Source organism: Chrysemys picta, chromosome 5 (assembly GCF_011386835.1).
Source record: "Chrysemys picta bellii isolate R12L10 chromosome 5, ASM1138683v2, whole genome shotgun sequence".
Lineage (NCBI taxonomy): Eukaryota > Metazoa > Chordata > Testudines > Emydidae > Chrysemys > Chrysemys picta.
The window spans coordinates 121,847,624-121,867,906 of record NC_088795.1 but is presented as its reverse complement, the minus strand read 5'-3'; positions in this window follow the sequence as shown (position 1 = coordinate 121,867,906).

Here is a 20,283-nt window from a genome sequence, read left to right as displayed (position 1 = left end):
ATACCAGTTAAAACAAGGAAGTATTTCAGGTTTGAGCCAGGCAGAGGGGCAGCAGAAGCACAGGGCAGAATAAGGAAGAAGGTATATAGTGGGGTACTTCAAGAATTGCTGTTACATGTGGGTTTATATAATAATCTAAAAAGAGGATTCCTGACATCTGCAAAGGACACTAAATTTGAAGGAACTGCAAACACCACTAAGGCCAGAAAAATACAAAGATGACAGAGAAAAATTGTCTGTTTTTTGGAAAGGAAAACTGGGAAGGCAGATTGCAGAACAAAACTTAGGAGAAATATTATACATGACTGTGCAAAAGTGTTGGTTGGAGTTTTGAATTTTGATTTTCAATGAACTTTCTTATTTGCTTCTTCATGTTCAATTAACTGACTTGCCCTGAAAATTTTCAACAAAAAAATCCTTGTGGGTGTATGTGTGTGTTTTTCAGTCAGCTCTAGTTTGCAATAGGAGGAAAAAAGTTTTGGGATATGTATATTGATAATCTCATAGGAAATAAATGAACTTGGGCAGCCCATCATGGGTCTCCTAAAATACCCATTTGGGGAGAAAGTATCATATACTAAAAGGCTCTTTAATCTAGCAGAGAAAAACATAACAAGATCCAGTGTCTGGAAGCTGAAGCTAGACAAATTCAAATGAAAAATAAGGCACACTTTTTAAAACAGTGACTGAAATTAACCACTGGGGCACCTTGCCAAGGACTGTGGTGGGACCACCATCATTTGAAGACTTTAAATCAAGATTGGATTTCTTTCTAAGAACATAAGAATGAACAGAACCGGTAAACATCAAGTGATCCATCCCCTGTCGCTCATTCCCAGCTTCTGGCAAAGGCTAGGGACACCATCCCTGCCCATCCTCGCCCATTGGTGAACCTATCCTCCATTAATTTATCTAGTTCTTTTTTGAACCCTGTTCTAGAAGATATGATATAGTTCCTCCAGAAAATTCAGTATTGTGTAGTGGAAATTAGGCTACATTCTATGTCCAATGTTATGTAAATGGTAATATCAGAAAATCATAATGGTACCTTCTGAAATTAAAAATATATCCACATGACTCTCAGAGCATCTGCAGAATTAGCCTAATTTCATATGTGCTGTGGGAATCAGGGCAAATTCTTTTCACATGACAGTATTATTAGAAAAAAAGTACTAAGAGTGGAAACTTCACAGAATTTCCTACATGCTATACAGGCTTTTTCCTACCTAGCCAACACTAAAATGGAAGTAGAAAATTATCACCATTAAGTCTGGCCTTAATGAGTGACAATTTACTGAAAATATTTGTAAAGGGAGTTGCATAATATCAGAGATAGGGTTGGTCAAAAATGTAAAACAATTTTTCTATGGAAAACTGAGTTTTTGACCAAAGGAAATTGTTCACAAGAAGTGTCTGTTTTTCACAGAAAACTTTGTTGTTGTTGTTTTTTGTTGAAAACCCAAATGCCAATATATTGACCTAAACCCAAACTATTTCAGTTTGGAAATGCGATGAGAGTTGTGGTTTGGTTACCTCATGTCACTGCTTTCTATGATGCCTGGCTCCCTTTTCTGGACTACATCTTCTATAGTGAATGACAGGTTTCAGAGTAGCAGACGTGTTAGTCTGTATCCGCAAAAAGAACAGGAGTACTTGTGGCACCTTAGAGACTAACAAATTTATTAGAGCATAAGCTTTCGTGGGCTACAGCCCACTTCTTCGGATGCATATATGCTGTAGCCTAAAAAAGCTTATGCTCTAATAAATTTGTTAGTCTCTAAGGTGCCACAAGTACTCCTGTTCTTTTTATAGTGAATGATGAGTAGGGGCTCCCATGATAATCTTCCTCCCTTTGCTAAAGAGAAAAACCCTGGTGCATCATGGGAGACATAGTACAACCTGAAAGCCTGGCCTATAGAGGGGAATGAGAGCTTGAGTTACCCAAACTACAACTCTGAGGCAAAGCAGCAGTATTTTCAAATCAGAAAGTTTTGTTTTCCTGCTGAAATATTTCAGTTTTCCAATTCTGAATGAAAACGTAATTTTTTTCCAGATTTCCCCTCCCCCCCAGTTCTAATTAAGCGTGCACAGGAGTAAAAAAGGTAATGTCCCTGAAAGGATTTAAATGGTATTGTACCTACGAGAAATTAAACATCTGAGTGGAGAAATGCTGTAAGTTTTCAGGCTTCACAAATAGATAGAGAGCGAAAAGGAGATAAAACTTTGAATATAAACCTCAGAACATAATCGACTTAAAAAGGTAAAGGATATTAAGCTAAATATTTTAACCTTATGATGACTTCCCTACTATGTGCATAATTAAAATCAAACCCTTAACTTACCTATATTCAGAAAAAAAATTGCAGAAAAAGTAAGCATGGAAATCTATTTAGGATTAGAGTAACACTTTCGAAGATGTCAAGAGGATATAGTCCAACGAATCCCGTTTAAGGTAGTGACTAAATCCCTTAGTTGTCTTTGAAAATCTCAACCAAAAGGTTTACTGAGGGAGAGTAGCTTGGCTGGACTTATTTGTCTCCTTGGTCTCATGTCAGCTTATTTTATCTCTGTATTGGACTGTCCCTCCAAACAAAGTTTTACCATATGAGAAAATTGAAGACTTTGCAAAAACCAGTCATAAGGAAGCCCATATACATCATGGAAATAAATCTGTGGAGTTCTCTAGCAATGCTGAGGCTTGGCCAATTCTGTACTCTCTACCTTTGTTCCGATCAACAGGAAATCCTCTCATATTAACCTAGGTCCTGATTTTCAAACGTTCGCAACTCCTATTCAAGCACTCAAATAAATGGTCAGATTTTCAATGTTGGGGGCTGAGTGCTTTTGAAATTCTGGTGACAAATGTGTCAGAGTAGGAGCTGCTGGATAGTGAGGACTTCTGGAAATCTTTTTCCAATAGTGGGTTCTGAATAGGGCTGGTTGGAAAACGGTTTCCACAGGCCACAAACTTTTGCAATTTCAAAAATTTTCTCACTTCTGGAAAAAACTGAGACTTTTTGAAAACATTTTGCAAAATATCAGAAAAAGATCAAGGTCCATCCCAGAAAAGTCTGATATAGATATTTACATCCCAGGGAAGCATCCTGACCACTGGGCTACTGGTTATTGTGGGGAGGTGCTCTCTGAGACCAGAGAAGCCTTTTTGATGAGTTGACATTTTTCTTATGAAAAAACATATAGTCGAAAAATTCCCAGTCAGCGTTAGTTCTGAGCATTTGAAAAGCTGTCGATATATCACAGACTGTGTACGCATGTGTTTGTGTCTGTGTCTACACACACACACACACACATCCCCCCCAAATAATGAACTATTTGGAGTCCATAGAAAAAACAGGTTCAGAATTACAAACAGAGATTTGGTGTCAAGTATCAGAGGGGTAGCCGTGTTAGTCTGAATCTGTAAAAAGCAAGAGAGGGTCCTGTGGCACCTTTAAGACTAACAGAAGTATTGGGAGCATAAGAGATTTGGTGTGTATTTTAATACCAGGGTTATTGGGGTTTTTTGAGTACTCAAACTGATCAACATAAAACACCTTATTTTAGATCATTCCATGAGTCAATCCACAAATCACTGTTCCTCATTGATTCTCTCCCTCCCAAAATGAGTTAGTGATTGATCAAGGGTCAAGTGCCTATTATTCTTGCTTCATCTGTTCTATGAAGCTCTACTCCGCTGAATCCTGAGGTCTCTATCTCCACTGTTACATGTAGGCAGAAGAAGAAGAGACATTGCTGACAGAATAGTTGTTGAGAAGTGACTAATGAATTTCAAGACCTTGAATCATTTATGTAGAACAGCTTGGAGAATGGGCTGTGATATAACAGATGTTTATTGGACTTATTCCCGAAACAACTTACACGTTTTACATTGCAACTTCAATCTGGCTCCTATTAAAGTGTGCTTGACTAGATCTGAAAATCCTCTGAATAGGAGCCCAAGTGGGCAAGGTAAGGGCTTCAAAACTAAACTGATTTTCAATTACTTTTTTTTCAAGTTTCCAATCAGAAAATGCTGATTCATCAGAAGAGTTTCTCCAGTCCATGATGGAATTTCTGGGTGTGTGAGAAAGAGCAACTGTCTGTCTTTCTGTCTTATTGTCTTGTTTTGACACTTCTCTTATTCCATCCTGAACCTGAGAACCTTTCACAACAAAAGTTTTATCAGAACCAGATGAGAAGATTTCAAACAAGTGCTCTGTTGGATTTAGAAGAGGGACTTAAACATTGGTCTTATTACACTCTCTGTGAGTTTATTAACCACGGGGCTGTAGAGTCAGTCTTGCTGGCTCTACCCAATTAATATTTACACAAAGTGGAACAGAGCTAAAAGGAAAAACAAAGACTGATTTTATAACCTAGGTTCAAGTCACTGGTCCAAATCAAGAAAGGACCTGAACATGGTTTTCCCACATCCCAGTTGAGAGCCCTAACCTGCAGCTTATCTTTCGGAGGTGTCTCTTATGCTCTCTTGCACTAATCTTTTCACAAAAGAATTTCAAAATGTTTCCATTTTGTTCTATATCAGAATGCAATTTTTTTGTGAAATAGAATTTTTATTTTCCAGACAGTTCTATCCAAAACTCTTCTCAGTCTTTGTATTATACCAGCTGAAAGTTAGAACTAAAATTTTCCTGAAAATTCTGAAATGTCCACATTATTTTATTTTGTAAAACAATGATTCTGATTTTGCCTTCATCTTGATACTGTATACATAAGAATGACAATACTGGATCAGATCAATGGTCCGTTTAGCCCAGTGTCGTGTCTTCTGACAGTGGCCAATTCTAGATGGTTCAGAGAGAATGACCAGAACAGGGCAATTATCAAATGATCCATCCCCTGTCATCCAGTCCTAGCTTCTGGCAATTAGAGGCTCAGGACATCCAAAGCATGGGGTTGCAACCCTGATCATCTTGGTGATAGCCATTGATAGACCTATCCTCCATGAACTTATCTAATTCTTTTTGGAACCCAGTTACACTTTTGGCCTTCACAACATCTCCTGGCAATGAGTTCCATAGACTGAGTGTGTGTTGTGTGAAGTAGTACTTATTGGCTTTTAAAAATCTCACTAAGCACATGTTTGCAGCTTTAGGAAGCTAAATACCTTTGTAAATCTGGCCCTTTGTGCAGCAAATAAGCTACGCATCTAACTCCTATTGAAAGTCAATAGGAGTTAGGTGCCTAACCTAAGGCACTTTTTGAAAATCTATTAGGCATGTATCTGCATCTTTAGGCACCTAAATACCTTTGTAAATCTGACCTTAAGTCTTTGCAGGATCAGGGCACAGGTTTATGACAAGAAGCAACAGTAGGTAAAACAGACAAGTGGGGTGGCAAAGGAGTAGGAAGAAGCAACAGAAAAATGAACATGTGTACTGTATAATACGCAGTAGACTCAGCTCACCACCTGCTCAGCCGTTGTCAGATGGCATCAGTACATTTAGTTGCATGTTAACATTTAGTGATCCAATGTCCTAGCAATTTCAAATTATTATTTGTGGTTTTGATCTGCTGAGGTCCTAGAAAAACAGCAGTGTGTGCTGTGATTTATGAGATACTGGATTTTGAAAGTGACAGATCTGGACTGTCTAATTTGAGAGGAATCCATTATGTTTATTCAATTTTAAAATGCATATTGATTCCAATGGTTATGGCCTGATTCTCCGAAATGCTGAACACCCTCAGTGACCCCTGAGATACATTTTGAGAAGCAGTGGAAGGTGTGGGTGGTTGGTAGCCTGCAGGATGAAGCCCTAAGTAGTGTGTGTTGGTCATTAGATGCTGAGAGCGAGTGCTTATTTTTATTTGGGGCAGAAACCAGATAATCTGGCATTATGCAATAGAGGCCATTACAGAAAAAATGTAACTACTTTGCAAAATTTTCTGAATGTTTTCTAATTGTGAGAATCATACAGCAGTTAAGAAATCAGCCTTTTTCTGGTTAGTCCTGTTTTCTGCATTCGATGAGTCAGACACATTTTTGAGATGCTGATGCCCCACATTACTTCCCTCCCTCCCATTTGTTGATTGTGGAATGTTTTTGGTAGAATTCTAGCTGAGGAACTTCAGTGGGGGTTACTTTTTTGTGTACTTTTGTAACCTCTCTCTACCCTCAAGCCCAGAGCAAGAGAAGCTTTCAGCTGTTAACAGAGACAGAGGTAAGGAGGGCTGGATTCTCCATTCCAAAGAAGTTCCACTCTGCCCATGAATGAGATGTGGGGCAAAGACTGAATGAAGACATCTTTGTGCTTCCCCTCTTCAGTCCACCTAAAGTTAGAACAGCCTCAGGGCTGCTCAAACTTACACTGGTGGAATGGCTGGTAAGGGGCTGGTTTTTCAGCTAGGGTCAGCGAGAAACATCCTCTGTGTTGTGAGTTAAGAAAGGGGGTGGCAGAGAACACTTAAATTGTCTCTGCATTGTAGGCTAGGGCTATTCTGTAAAAGGACTACAATATAGAGAGCTGGGCCTAGAGATTTATTTTGGGGTGGGATTAGTGGAAGAAGAGAGAAATTGGGAGATCAGACCTTACTCTCTACTTTCACTGATCTGTCCATTTGAAAACTATTTTATTCATTCAAACACTTTTTCTTTTATTGGATTTTTCACATCTACTTCTCCCTTGTTTTCTGTTCCTCTTCTCTATGCCCCCATGTAAACTACTGTATAATACTTGCAGAATCCCTGTTCTCCTAGGTATTACCTGACAACCATGAAATGTGATATCTGGCAAATTACATTGGTCTACAATTTTTGAGAAGTCGTCTGCTTCAGAGATAAAATGTGCTATTTATTATGTATTTTGATGTGCTGAATTCAAATATGACAATTAAAACAACAGATTGGCTACTGTTTCTAAGATATTTAAGTTTTTACATTTTATGGCTATGTATATTGTGTAGATAGTAGAGTTTTAATCATAAATTGTAAACCTAGGTCTTTTCATGTGTTTATGGTTGCTTTACATGATAATATTTCACCTGTCCTGTTTATGTAACACTTTAAAAATCAGCAAAAGGGTTATATAAATAAAATTTATTATGAAACAAAAGGCAAAAAACTATTATGTACATAGTTTAGTCCTATTCAGTGTCTACTCGGCGCTTCTTGGCTTGTCTCTTGTATTCATTAAATGGAGCATCTCTTGTCACTGTCCAGCAATAGTCTGCAAGCATTGATGGGCTCCATTTGCCCTGATAGCATTTCTCCATTGTTGCAATGTCCTGGTGAAATCGCTCGCCATGCTCGTCGCTCACTGCTCCGCAGTTCAATGGAAAAAAATCTAGGTGAGAGTGCAAAAAATGTATCTTTAGTGACATGTTGCAACCAAGGTTTTTGTATGCCTTGAGGAGATTTTCCACCAACAACCTGTAGTTGTCTGCCTTGTTGTTTCCGAGAAAATGTATTGCCACTAACTGGAAGGCTTTCCATGCCGTCTTTTCCCGGCCACGCAGTGCATGGTCAAATGCATCATCTCGAAGAAGTTCACGAATCTGAGGACCAACAAAGACACCTTCCTTTATCTTAGCTTCACTTAACCTTGGAAATTTTCCATGGAAGTACTTGAAAGCTGCTTGTGTTTTGTTAATGGCCTTGACAAAGTTCTTCATCAGACCCAGCTTGATGTGTAAGGGTGGTAACAAAATCTTCCTTGATTCAACAAGTGGTGGATGCTGAACACTTTTCCTCCTAGGCTCCAATGACTGTCGGAGTGGCCAATCTTTCTTGATGTAGTGGGAATCTCTTGCACGACTATCCCATTCACAGAGAAAACAGCAGTACTTTGTGTATCCAGTCTGCAGACCAAGCAAGAGAGCAACAACCTTCAAATCACCACAAAGCTGCCACTGATGTTGGTTATAGTTTATGCACCTCAAAAGTTGTTTCATGTTGTCATAGGTTTCCTTCATATGGACTGCATGACCAACTGGAATTGATGGCAAAACATTGCCATTATGCAGTAAAACAGCTTTAAGACTGGTCTTCAATGAATCAATGAACAGTCTCCACTCATCTGGATCGTGAACGATGTTGAGGGCTGCCATCACACCATCGATGTTGTTGCAGGCTACAAGATCACCTTCCATGAAGAAGAATGGGACAAGATCCTTTTGATGGTCACAAAACATGGAAACCCTAACATCACCTGCCAGGAGATTCCACTGCTGTAGTCTGGAGCCTGACAGCTCTGCCTTACTTTTGGGTAGTTCCAAATCCCTGACAAGGTCATTCAGTTCACCTTGTGTTATGAGGTGTGGTTCAGAAGAGGAGGATGGGAGAAAATGTGGGTCCTGTGACATTGATGGTTCAGGACCAGAAGTTTCATCCTCTTCCTCTTCCTCGTCTGACTCAAGTGAGAATGATTCTGGTGCATCAGGAACCGGCAGTCCTTCTCCGTGGGGTACTGGGCGTATAGCTGATGGAATGTTTGGATAATGCACAGTCCACTTTTTCTTCGACACACCTTTCCCAACTGGAGGCACCATGCAGAAGTAACAATTGCTGGTATGATCTGTTGGCTCTCTCCAAATCATTGGCACTGCAAAAGGCATAGATTTCCTTTTCCTGTTCAACCACTGGTGAAGATTTGTTGCACAAGTGTTGCAGCATATGTGTGGGGCCCACCTCTTGTCCTGATCTCCAATTTTGCAGCCAAAATAAAGGTGATAGGCTTTCTTAACCATAGTGGTTATACTGCGCTTTTGTGATGCAAAAGTCACTTCACCACAAAAATAGCAGAAGTTATCTGCACTGTTCACACAAGTACGAGGCATCTCTGCTCACTTTGGCTAAACAGAAATGTGTCCCTTTGCAAAATCAAACACTGACAAATAAGAGAGCATGACACTGTATGATTTCTAGAGCTGATATAGGGCAATTTGTTTAGCAGAGTGATGTAAGCTTCGTTATGATTGCATCATCCAGGACTTCTAGGAATAACATGATGCAATTCATGTCATGTATGACACAATACCAGCTTCAGATTGCATCATTCATTGTTTTGCCTAAAAAGCAAGTACTGTCCAAACCCAGTCACAGATTTATTCATAGATCCAGTCAAAGATGTATTTTAGTCATTTCTGGTTTAAATTGAGATCCCTTCCCTTTATAACTCACTTATCCTCCACCATTCCCAAGGGTTGTATATACTGACCCAATAGCATATCTTGAAAACTAGAGCCAATCAACAATTTTAAGCATCATTTTCGTTCTCAGTGACCCAGAATTAGTAATGTTTGACTACATTTATTTCAGAAGCATTTTGGCTGTAGAGCAGTGTTATCTCTCAAATCCAGACTAAGGATTTCATAGAATCATAGAAGATTAGGATTGAAAGAAACCTCAGGAAGTCATCTAGTTCATCCCCCTGCTCAAAACAGGACTAACCCCAACTAAATCATCCCAGGCAGGGCTATGTCAAGCCGGGCCTTAAAAACCTCTAAGGATGGGAATTTCACCACCTCCCTAGGTAACCTATGCCAGTGCTTCACCACCCTCTTTGTGAAATAGTTTTTCCAAATATCCAACACAGACCTCCCGCACTGCAACTTGAGACCATTGCTCTTTGTTCTGTTATCTTCCCGCACTGAGAACAGCCGAGCTCTATCCCTTTTGTAACCCTCCTTCAGGGAGTTGAAGGCTGCTATCAAATGCCCCTCTCTCTTCTCTTCTGCAGACTAACTAAGCCCAGTTCCCTCAGCCTCTCCTCATAAGTCATGTGCCCCAGCCCCCTAATCATTTTCGTTGCCCTCCTCTGGACTCCAATTTGTCCACATCCTTTCTGTAGTGGGGAGCCCAAAACTGGATGCAATACTCCAGATGTGGCCTCACCAATGCCAAATAGAGGGAAATAATCACTTCCCTCAATCTGCTGGCAATGCTCCTACTAATGCAGCCTAATATGCCATTAGCCTTCTTGTCAACAAGCGTACACTGATGACTCATATCCAGCTTCTCGTACACTGTAATCCCCAGGTCCTTTTCTGCAGAACTGCCGCTTAGCTAGTCGGTCTCCAGCCTGTAGCAGTGCATGGGATTCTTCCATCCTAAGTGCAGGACTCTGCACTTGTCCATGTTGAACCTCATCAGATTTCTTTTGGCCCAATCCTCCAATTTGTCTAGGTCACTCTAGACCTTATCCCTACCCTCCAGCGTATCTACCTCTCCCCCCCAGCTTAATGTCACCCACAAACTTGCTGAGGGTGCAGTCCATCCCATCATCCAGATCATTAATGAAGATGTTGAACAAAACCGGCCCCAGGACCAACCCCTGGAGCACTCCGCTTGATACCGGCTGCCAACTAGAGATCGAGCCATTGATCACTACCCGTTGAGCCTGACGATCTAGCCAGTTTTCTGTTCACCTTATAGTCCATTCATCTAATCCATACTTTTTTAACTGGCTGGCAAGAATACTGTGGGAGACCGTATCAAAAGCTTTGCTAAAGTCAAGATACATCACATCCACCACTTTCCCCATACCCACTGAGCCAGTTATCTCATCATAGAAGGCAATGAGGTTAGTCATTCATGACTTGCCCTTGGTGAATCCATGTTGACCGTTCCTGATCACCTTCCTCTCCTCCAAGTGCTTCAAAATGGATTCCTTGAAGACCTGCTTCATGATTTTTCCAGGGACTGAGGTGAGGCTGACCAGTCTGTAGTTTCCTGGATTCTTCTTCTTCCCTTTTTTAAAATCAAATTTTTCATCAAGCCAAGGGCCGAAGTCTATCAGCAGGCATCACAGGAGCACAGCAGAGGTCCGAATGTGGCTCTAAGGGTTTGTACCTGTTGCCCTTAGAAGGGCCTCTGATCTAAATGAGGGTTTTGCTCTCTGAAAGAGGAGCCTAGTATGGCAGCTTGTGAATATCAGTCAGAGATGGCCACAAACACAAGGAAAATGAACAGAGTATAGAATACAGAGCGTGGTTCAAGCAAACCTGCCTGAACGCAGAAGCTGTTGGTGTAAACATAGTCCGTTGCCTGGAACATACAAAGAATGTTAATCAGCTCCCAGTGGCTTACTAAAAGCATTATATCTGACCCAACAACATTGTATTTCAAAAGGTAATCTTGTCCAGTCCACTGCTGGTTTGGGAACCTGTCTAAAGTCCATGTGGAATTTTATCTTTGATGTAGTCCTGTCTCAGATAAGGAGGCCTTTTGACTGACAAAGCTTTCAGTGCTTTGGGCAGCTTTACAGAGTATAACAAGATTCTAGCTAGGGCATTTTCTTAAAGTTTGTTTTTATAAAACTTCCTGACCTGAAAATACTCAACTCCCAGCATTTTTTTGAAAAGTTCAGCTTCCAGTGAATCTAGTGAGCATAGCCCAGTGGGAAGAAGCACTAAAATTCAAAAGTTTGGAGCACAGCTCAAGAATTCTAAAATACATTATAATTAAGGTGAAACAGACTTTTAGGGCCTTAAGCTAAGTTTACACATATCAGTGTAGCTAAATGACTTGTTTGTATTACAGTAGCTCCTGGACGCTTCAAACAAGATCAGGGACCATTTTGCACGGCCCCGTACAAACACACAGTAAGATAGGCCCTGCCCCAAAGCTCTTATAATCTAAATCAGAGGTTCCCAAACTTATTTGGCCTACCGCCCCCTTTTCAGAAAAAAAATTACTCAGCGCCCCCCTTTTCAGAAAAAAAATTACTCAGTGCTCCCCTGGAAATTTACCTTCTTTAAGCGAACAAACAGAAAGATGCAGTGACAAATTTGTGTTCTTTTATGTATCTATATTTCTACCTACGTCCTACAATATAGTAACGAAAGATGTGTTATTAGAATATCGCCCACGACATCAGGTATACAGTGGTTTTTGCATAAGATGGCAAAAGACAACCAAACTAAAATACTAATGAAACTAATAAACTGGGTTTTGTTCTTTGCTCAGCATTAGATATATGTATTTGATATTAAACTGTCAAATATCAAACTAAATTTATCAAGAAATAATTAATTAAAAAATAATCAATATGCAATTAAAAATCAGTTAATCGTTTTAATTTAGTTTGCCCTTATTTAATTAATTGTTCCTTATTAACACACGCCTTATTTACCAATTAACACAGATGATTCGATAGATATAAATAAATGTTAATAGTTAACAGTTTTTTTACGATTTCATTCCCGTTTTTGTTAATATTGTAATAAAAAATGACAAATATATTGACTGTACACTTCAAATAGTACTGTACCGCCACAAGCCTGCTACGATTTTATTATTAGTAAGCACTAGAGACACAGAAACGTACGGTAGATATGTAAGAAAATGTATAAAAATACTCACGTGTAAATTGCTGTTTTATTGAAACAACAATAATACAATTTGCTTTGTATGTGATCCGTAATCCGTAAAGATCGAAGGTATTGAATATGAATAAAAAATTTTAAATACTTATTGCACTATTGTTAACTGCTTTTTACACAATTAAGAAACAATCTAAATTAGATTTCATACATGTCGCCTATTTATAGTATCGTATTGTAAACAAGTCATTACACGCACATATTCCTGCCGATGCATGCTGGACTTCCCGACAATGCGCGACACGCTCGCCTGCCAACACTTGCTTGTTAAGAGCTGTTGGCGGACTTGACACCTGATCGGTTATAATTTGTGAATTTATTTGGAAAATAAAGTAATCACTACAACTTTAACTCTATGTTACACAACAGATGAAACATGTACGAACGGTTTTTCAAAATTTTCTTATATTCTTTCTTTATGCTTCCACCACCCCCTTATTTTTATTCAACGCCCCCCAATTGCACCCGAGGCTACTACTGCCCCCCTGGATCGTTCCAGCGCCCCCCAGGGGGCGGTATCGCCCACTTTGGGAACCTCTGATCTAAATAGACAAGATAAAACTGGTCTAGTGGCTTATTATCCCCATTTTACAGAGAGGGAAGTGAAACACTGAAACCTTAAATGACTTTCCCAAGGTCACACAAGAAGTCTGTGGCAGCGCAAGAAATTGAACCCAGATTTCAGTTCCATTCTAATGTCTTAACCATCAGCTACTGCAATTAGCCCAGCTGAAGATCTGGCCCTATCATTCTTGAGGAGGAGAAATGCAAAGAGTAAGAGAGAGTAAGAGAGAGCTTGTTTCACAAGCTTCAAAAAGAAGGCATGAAGTACCCTGTACTGCTAGTGAAGAACTGGGAATAAACCAAACAAAGGTACAGTAAATCAGGTAAGGTAGGTGGGGAAGAGTTAATGACAACGGTGCGTAGCAGAGTGATCAGTTTAAAGAGAAAATGGGCCCAGCAATTATAACAAATGATACAGATGACAACTCCACAATGGCTGAGTTACTGATCAGCTTTTTAAAGATTTCCTTTATCGAGGAAAAAAGGGACGCGTAGACAGGCAGCAAAGAAAAATAACTGTTTTCAATAGTAGGTAATTTCATGCTTAGGAAATATAAGCCTATCCACATTTTGAGCCACAGCCTGTGCTTTGCATGTGTGAGTGGGCAAAGGAAGGGAGAATCAAGTGCTACACAACAGGAGGATGCCCCGGCTTCTGTGTGACTCATCCGGAATGCTCTGGGACGCTAGAAGAAATTGCTATCTGGAGATGAAATTCCAAAACTTTGGCTAGTCTGTAGCTTATACTACCACCACCCCCAGTGCCAGTTCAGCTCCTGAAGGGAGGCACTAGGCCATAAACACGCCACTTCCTTTAAGTAATCTAGTACTGGTGGCAACACGACACTCCTTAGCTAGCCAGAGGAGAGCAGCAGGACTCTGGCAGTGCTTCTTGCCCACCCTCAAAGCATAACTGCAGCGATTACCCGCATCGACACTTATTCTCACTCATCCTGATCACATACGTTAGTAAGAGAAGCGACCTTCAAAAGTTTGTTTACTTCAGAGGTGGGCGAGTCTCTAGGTTAATTAAACCCAGGATGCATGCAGCCACCTTTGCACAATTCTTGACTAATTTTGTATGTCCAACTAGCGCCATCATGAGCCCAATTTTCAGAAGTGCTGAGGACCTGGAGTGTCCTTTGACTTTGATGGCATCGGAATCCTTAGCACCTCTGGAAGTGAGACACAAAGTGTGTTAGGGGCATGCAAAAACCTCTCTCCCACAAAATTACTCAGCACGTCTGACAATTTTGGCATTAGTATTAAAGGATGATGCAACTGTCACTTAGCTGTGGGTAAGATCAGACTACTACCTTAGGATACAAAGCCAGGGAAAATGCTTAAGAGTTTCCAGAGAAATATATGGCTCACTTGATTTTCATCCATTATTTACTGAGTTGTCTTTTTTTAAAGAGGAGTAAAATTCTCAAGGGTCTCATCCTGCTCCAATTTAAGTGACTAGGAGCTGTGTCATGGTGAAAGATTTTTCAAAAGTGCCCAAGTCCCATTTTCAAGAGTTATTTAGGCACTTGGGCTCAGATTTTTAAAAAGCATTTAGGTGCCTGAAGTTGCAAATGGGCGCCTAATGGGATTTTTAAAAGTGTCTAAATCAGTTAGGCACATAAGTCCCATTGATTTCAAAGGTAGTTAGGCATGTAGTGGGATTTTCCAAAGTACTTAAACAGGTTAGATGCCTATCTGCCTTTGTAGGCACCTAAATACCTTTAAAAACTGGCATCAAGTGCCTAAATCACTCTTGAAATGGGAGATGGGCCCTTAAATCACTTAGGTGCTCTTGAAAATTTTAGCCCTGGACTTCAGTGAAAGTAGGTCCATCAAATCACATTTCCTCTTTGTTGAGTATTCAGACTATAAGTTATTGTTGTGGCACTGACGCTGATATACTTGCTCATAGTGATCATATATCCTATTCAAAACTAGAGTTGGGTCAATTTTTTCCCCAGGGAACAGTTTTCCATTGGAAGATGCTGATTCAATGGAATCAAAACAGTCTCCAGGATGTTCCAGGTGCCAGAAGGGCTGGCAGGAAACCAAACTGTCCAGGTCCCTGAACTCCCTGCCTAGCTAGTCCTGGCTTGCCTGGCTCCTTAGATTCCCTGGCTCCCTGGCCAGTTCTCTGCTGACTTGGTGTGTGGGCGGACTCCCCAGCAAGCTCCCTATTTTTTATTTTAATTTTAAACTTCTATTATAAGTTCCAATAGAAAATTACCCAACCAAATACCAATTAGAACAATTTAAATGACCAGTTAGAATACCAGTTGAGCAAACCAAGTACCAGTTACCATACTATGACAATGTAATATTCAAAATGTTTTGATTTATGTACTGTATACTTCCAATTATCTGAATTCCCTTTATCCGAAGTCCCTACTTATTCAAATCCACAGTATCAGAGGGGTAGCCGTGTGTCCCCTATGTAGTTCTATGCTAATTAAATAGCACTTCCAATTATCCAAATGCCAATTTATGGGAAACTTTCAGATGTCCTCTGGGCCATTTGGATAAATGGGATTGTGCTATAATATAATTTATAATATAATCTAAAATATAAATTGAAAATATGGACTGAAAAAAATTCTGAAATTGCCCAAACATTAGGAATTCAGGTTCTGACCAGCTCTGTTCAAAACTTTAGCATTCAGATGTTACCTATGAGAGGCAATTATTTTTATCTTAGGTATTTGGAAGATTTATATTATAAATTCTTCTCTTTTCTTCCTTGTGAACCTGCATCTCCAGGTAAAAATCGAACTTGGCATCAGATAAAGTATCTCTCCATTTAATTAATATATGAATTTCTTTTTTTTTTTAAGTCCTCGATCGGCTCTCTAATTTGCAAAAAAAAAAAAAAAAATCAAGCGATACTGCACCTTGCCTTTCAAAATTGTTTGAGAAATTAATAATAATCAGGCAAGTAATCTGTGTTATGGTAATCTTTTGAGTTGCTTTGTGTATTAATTGACTAAAATATGTACTTTCTGCATCACTAGCTGACAGATTATTTGATTTAATTACAGTATCTACTTCTTGCAGATTCTTACACAGACCCAAAGGGGCCATTCCATCTGTTCCAGAATAATGAAGCCTGTAATAAAACCCAACAATTTTGGGCAGCAGGATTTGGTGCAGAGCAATGCTTTCCTGAATCAGGACCTGTTCCGGATGGCACTCCAGCACATGCTTTCCTGACTTAAGTGACATGTTCCTGAATCAGTGACCTACTTAGTAATGGATTTACATAGGCATCTGATAGCGCTTTTCCCATGTAATCTGTACAGTTTTTCAAAGGCACTTACACATCTAACAGCCACATCAAAAATGTCCAGATCTTAGCAAGAGTCTTCTGTTCATTCACATTACCTTTTAGTCTGCAGCTGGCTCCACTCAAGGAAACAAGCAGGGAAGTGGGCCGAAGGGTTTCTATTATAAATTTCTCCCACAAGGGAAGGTCTGATGCGTAAGAATCAATACAAGAGAATCTCATTGCAGCATCAGGCTCCAGCATTGCAGAGCAATTAGTAAACTCTGCCCCGCCAGTAGAATTAGTAAGAGTAGAACAATGTCAAAGATGCACATATACCTGAGAGGGTCAAATGGGTACTCCCTGACCTCCAATATACCAATGGAAGTTGAAGATGCTCAGTACTTCTTACGAAGTGCTAAGTGCCTCACAGGATCAGATCTTTAGTAACTATTCATTTGTAGCAAAGTTATTCTACTCTATTCAGTATCACCTCTGTTTAAGCAAAGTAATCAAATGCAGCACTTTATACTTGTCATAGTGTAGCTATTAATACATTTGCATCTGAATTCTCAGATAATGGTTCTGCCAGTTGTTCCCTTGTGAAAAAATCCTACTGAGCTGAATGAATTATATCCTCTCCTTCTATAGGTTCTTGGAACTAGCCTATAGAATTTAATTAGAGAATTATATTCCTGTTATAGAATTACCTCATGTTGGACGATTCAGGAAATCTAGAGAAAGGATATCATTCTCTACTAATTCAGGATATTTTAGAGCAATTTCTGCAGAAGTCTAATGGTTTTATACTTAAGTTCTGTAGGCCTTTTTCATAGAACGGTTTTTGTCGAATTGCAATATTATCAATAGATAGTTCAATTTATGTATTCATATGCAAACTGTGCAATACAGGTTTTGACTTGAAGGAAGTGAAAACTCTCACTAAGCTTAATAGTCTAATTCTTGCTGCTCAATGACAGCCTTTATTGCTGATCTCCCTGCTTGGAACTTTTAAAAAGTGTAGCTAGTTAAAAAAACTCCAAGTAGGGGTGTGTGCGCCTCAGTGCCCCTCCCCTGCCCAAGACCTTGCCTTGACTGGCATACTAAACCTGGTAAGGTCGCCGTTGGACCTTCAAATGCTTGCCAATAAGTTATGGTAAAATACTCAGCAAAATACTAGACTACAGGAAATGAATGAAGAACAGAAAATGCTTCATTTGGTCCCATTATTGTTGTTGAACTGACAGGTGGGAATCAAAGCAGCAGCCAGATTAAAAAGGATTGTGCCCCAAAACAAACCCAAGCAGCATCTTTCTCACAGTTCACCCCCACGTTTCTCCAGTTGCTTTAACGCCAAAGTCCTCAGGAGGTTCATACAGATCTTAGAGGTTCTTCACTAAGTAAATAAAACTAAGTAATAGCCTGAATTTCCACTCCTCACTCACAAATCTATCAAATTAGGCTCCTCTGACATCTCTAACCTTTCCTTGAAGCCCTCCCCTGCATCCTACAACACCCTACTCCCATGCTGTGAGTGAGCAGATAGCCTCCTGCACATGGGCCATCTCAGAAGGCCACACTCTCCCCATTGCTTTATGCAGCCTCAGCTCTGCACTATCATGTGTGTGTGTGTGTGTGTGTGTGTGTGTGTGTGTGTGTGTGTGTTTCAATAAGCAGACTTGGTGGTTCTAGATCTCTTTTTTTGATCTGGAGGAGTCTCCCAGAACCCCGAGAAACTGTATTACAGCCACCATTCTTTTCCAGCTCAGTAAGAATTGATAGGACTCCCTTTCAAATTTTTTCATTGGCTGGACAGGATCCTGTAGGTGCTCGAACCACTGTCTCCACAATGGGCCACGATGCAGAGCTACCAGCCTCAAGGGGGAGGGATAGCTCAGTGGTTTGAGCATTGGCCTGCTAAAGCCAGGGTTGTGAGTTCAATCCTTGAGGGGGCCACCTAGGGATCTGGGGCAAAATCACTACTTGGTCCTGCTAGTGAAGGCAGGGGGCTAGACTCAATGACCTTTCAAGGTCCCTTCCAGTTCTAGGAGCTAGGATATCTCCATTAATTCGTGTTCAGAAGTAATAAAGATAAGTAATAAAACAAACCTTTCTGGTTCTAATCATTGGGTCACTTACTTTGAAATCTCCACTTCACTTGACTGGAAAGTAAGAACTGGATTTTCTGCTGAGTTTCTTGCAGCTGTATGAAATCGTTGGGCCAAATCTTGAGCAGTGTTCAGCACTCATATCTCCCACTGTGATTACAAAAGAAAGTGATAAGTGTTGAGCACCTCTCAGAATTTGGGCTTTTTAAAGGCTGAAGGACTTTTCAGACAGAAGTACCCAATTCTCAGTTATAAATACACCAGCAACTTGTATTTTCCTATTTCTACAGCATCGTACGGTTTTAACTTTCCTTTCTGGAAGCTGAAGTGCCAGTCTCTAGAAAAAGAGAATGTTAGTGCTTTGTTTTAAAAACACTTTTCTGAAGTTCATGGTTATGAAGTACTGGTACAGCTATTACTACATGTACTAGCACATTTCAGAGAAGTTTTTTAAAAGGAACCTCAGTGGCCTTGGATTGATCTACATCAGAGACTTTATGCAGCAGTCAGTTTTCAATTCTCACTGCTAGCTTTTCATTCATCCCTCCCCACCCCCTGCAGTATGGTAGATTAAATATGGGACCTGCTAACTGGTGCTGCAGAGTAGCTGTTCACTCTGGTTCAGATTTTGATATTTTAGGACCTAATCCTCCATTTCTTTCACACTTAAGTCACCCCTTAGCTATAGCTCTAAATGCTTGGTAGTGTCATAAGGGGGAATTAGGCACCTAAATCCTACATTTAGGAAGCCCTGGCATTAAAAAAAAATACCACTTGGCTGCCACCTATTCCAGCAGGCACTTACATTTCTGCTGGGAGACATGTGCACAGACACCTAAGTCCTGACACTGCTAAGCAGCTCGGTGCTTAGCTCAAGCCAAAACCCTAGTAGGATTCACAAACAAGGCATTCCTCCACCTATCTTGCTTGTGGGCTTGATCAGGCAGGCATTCATGCCTACCCTGTACAAAAGACAGCTGAGGGGGAGGAAGTTGTGGGTATTAAGAGTCATTCAGAGATTCCAAAATCAGAAGGGACCATATCATCTAATCAGATCTCCCTATATAACACAGGCAATAGAACCTCCTCAAAATAGTCTTGCCCCCAGACCCACTAGTTCAATGATTAGAGCACTCAACCAGGATGTAGAAGACCCAAGTTCAAATTGCCACTTGACCTAATTTGAAACAGAGGCTTAAACCTCATCTTGTACCCCTTAGGTGCATGTCCTAACCACTGGGTTATGGGATAGTCTCGTGGATCTCACCTGTTGAAGATATTCCACTGTATGAAATATTTAAATGATCATTGGAACAGAGACAGAGTGAATGACACTGTAGCCTAGTGGTTAGGGCACTCACCTGGGAGGTGGAAGTCTGAATTTCAAGTCCTGGCTCTGAATCAGGCAGAGTGGGTATTTTGTTTCCCAAAGCCTGGATTACTGCACTAGCTATTGGCTATAAGGGGGCCACAATTCTCTGTGGCCACCATGATCCGTAATGCACTCTCAGCTTTTAAGCAGAATTCCTGCTGTATTCATGTACATGGAATAAAAAGGCCCAAAGAGTCAGAGGTGTTACCATGACCCTGAAACTGTCCATGACTAAACAAGGCTAGGTGTTTTGTACACAAAGACCTTAGCATGCTTAGTACCAGGGAACCCACCATTAAAATCATTTAAACTTTTTATTAAATATACAGAAAAACAAGGAAAAATAGTTACATGTAAAATATTAAGTAAGGCTTTTATTTTAAGAACATCCCTTGCTCCCTTTAGCTGGAGAGAAATTTTTAGAAGGAAACATTCACCTATTTCCCCCCACCCCCTGTGAAAGTTTTTAGACGGTATTAAAGATAATAATTGTCCTTTTGGGGAAAAGAGAAGTTAGTTGAGAAGGGCTGGAGTTCCTGTTGCTGCTTTTACTATTAACGTCCTAGCCTGTTTCCTAGAAGACAAACACACACAGAAGGGGAAAGAAAAGAACAGCGATAGAAAATGCAGTT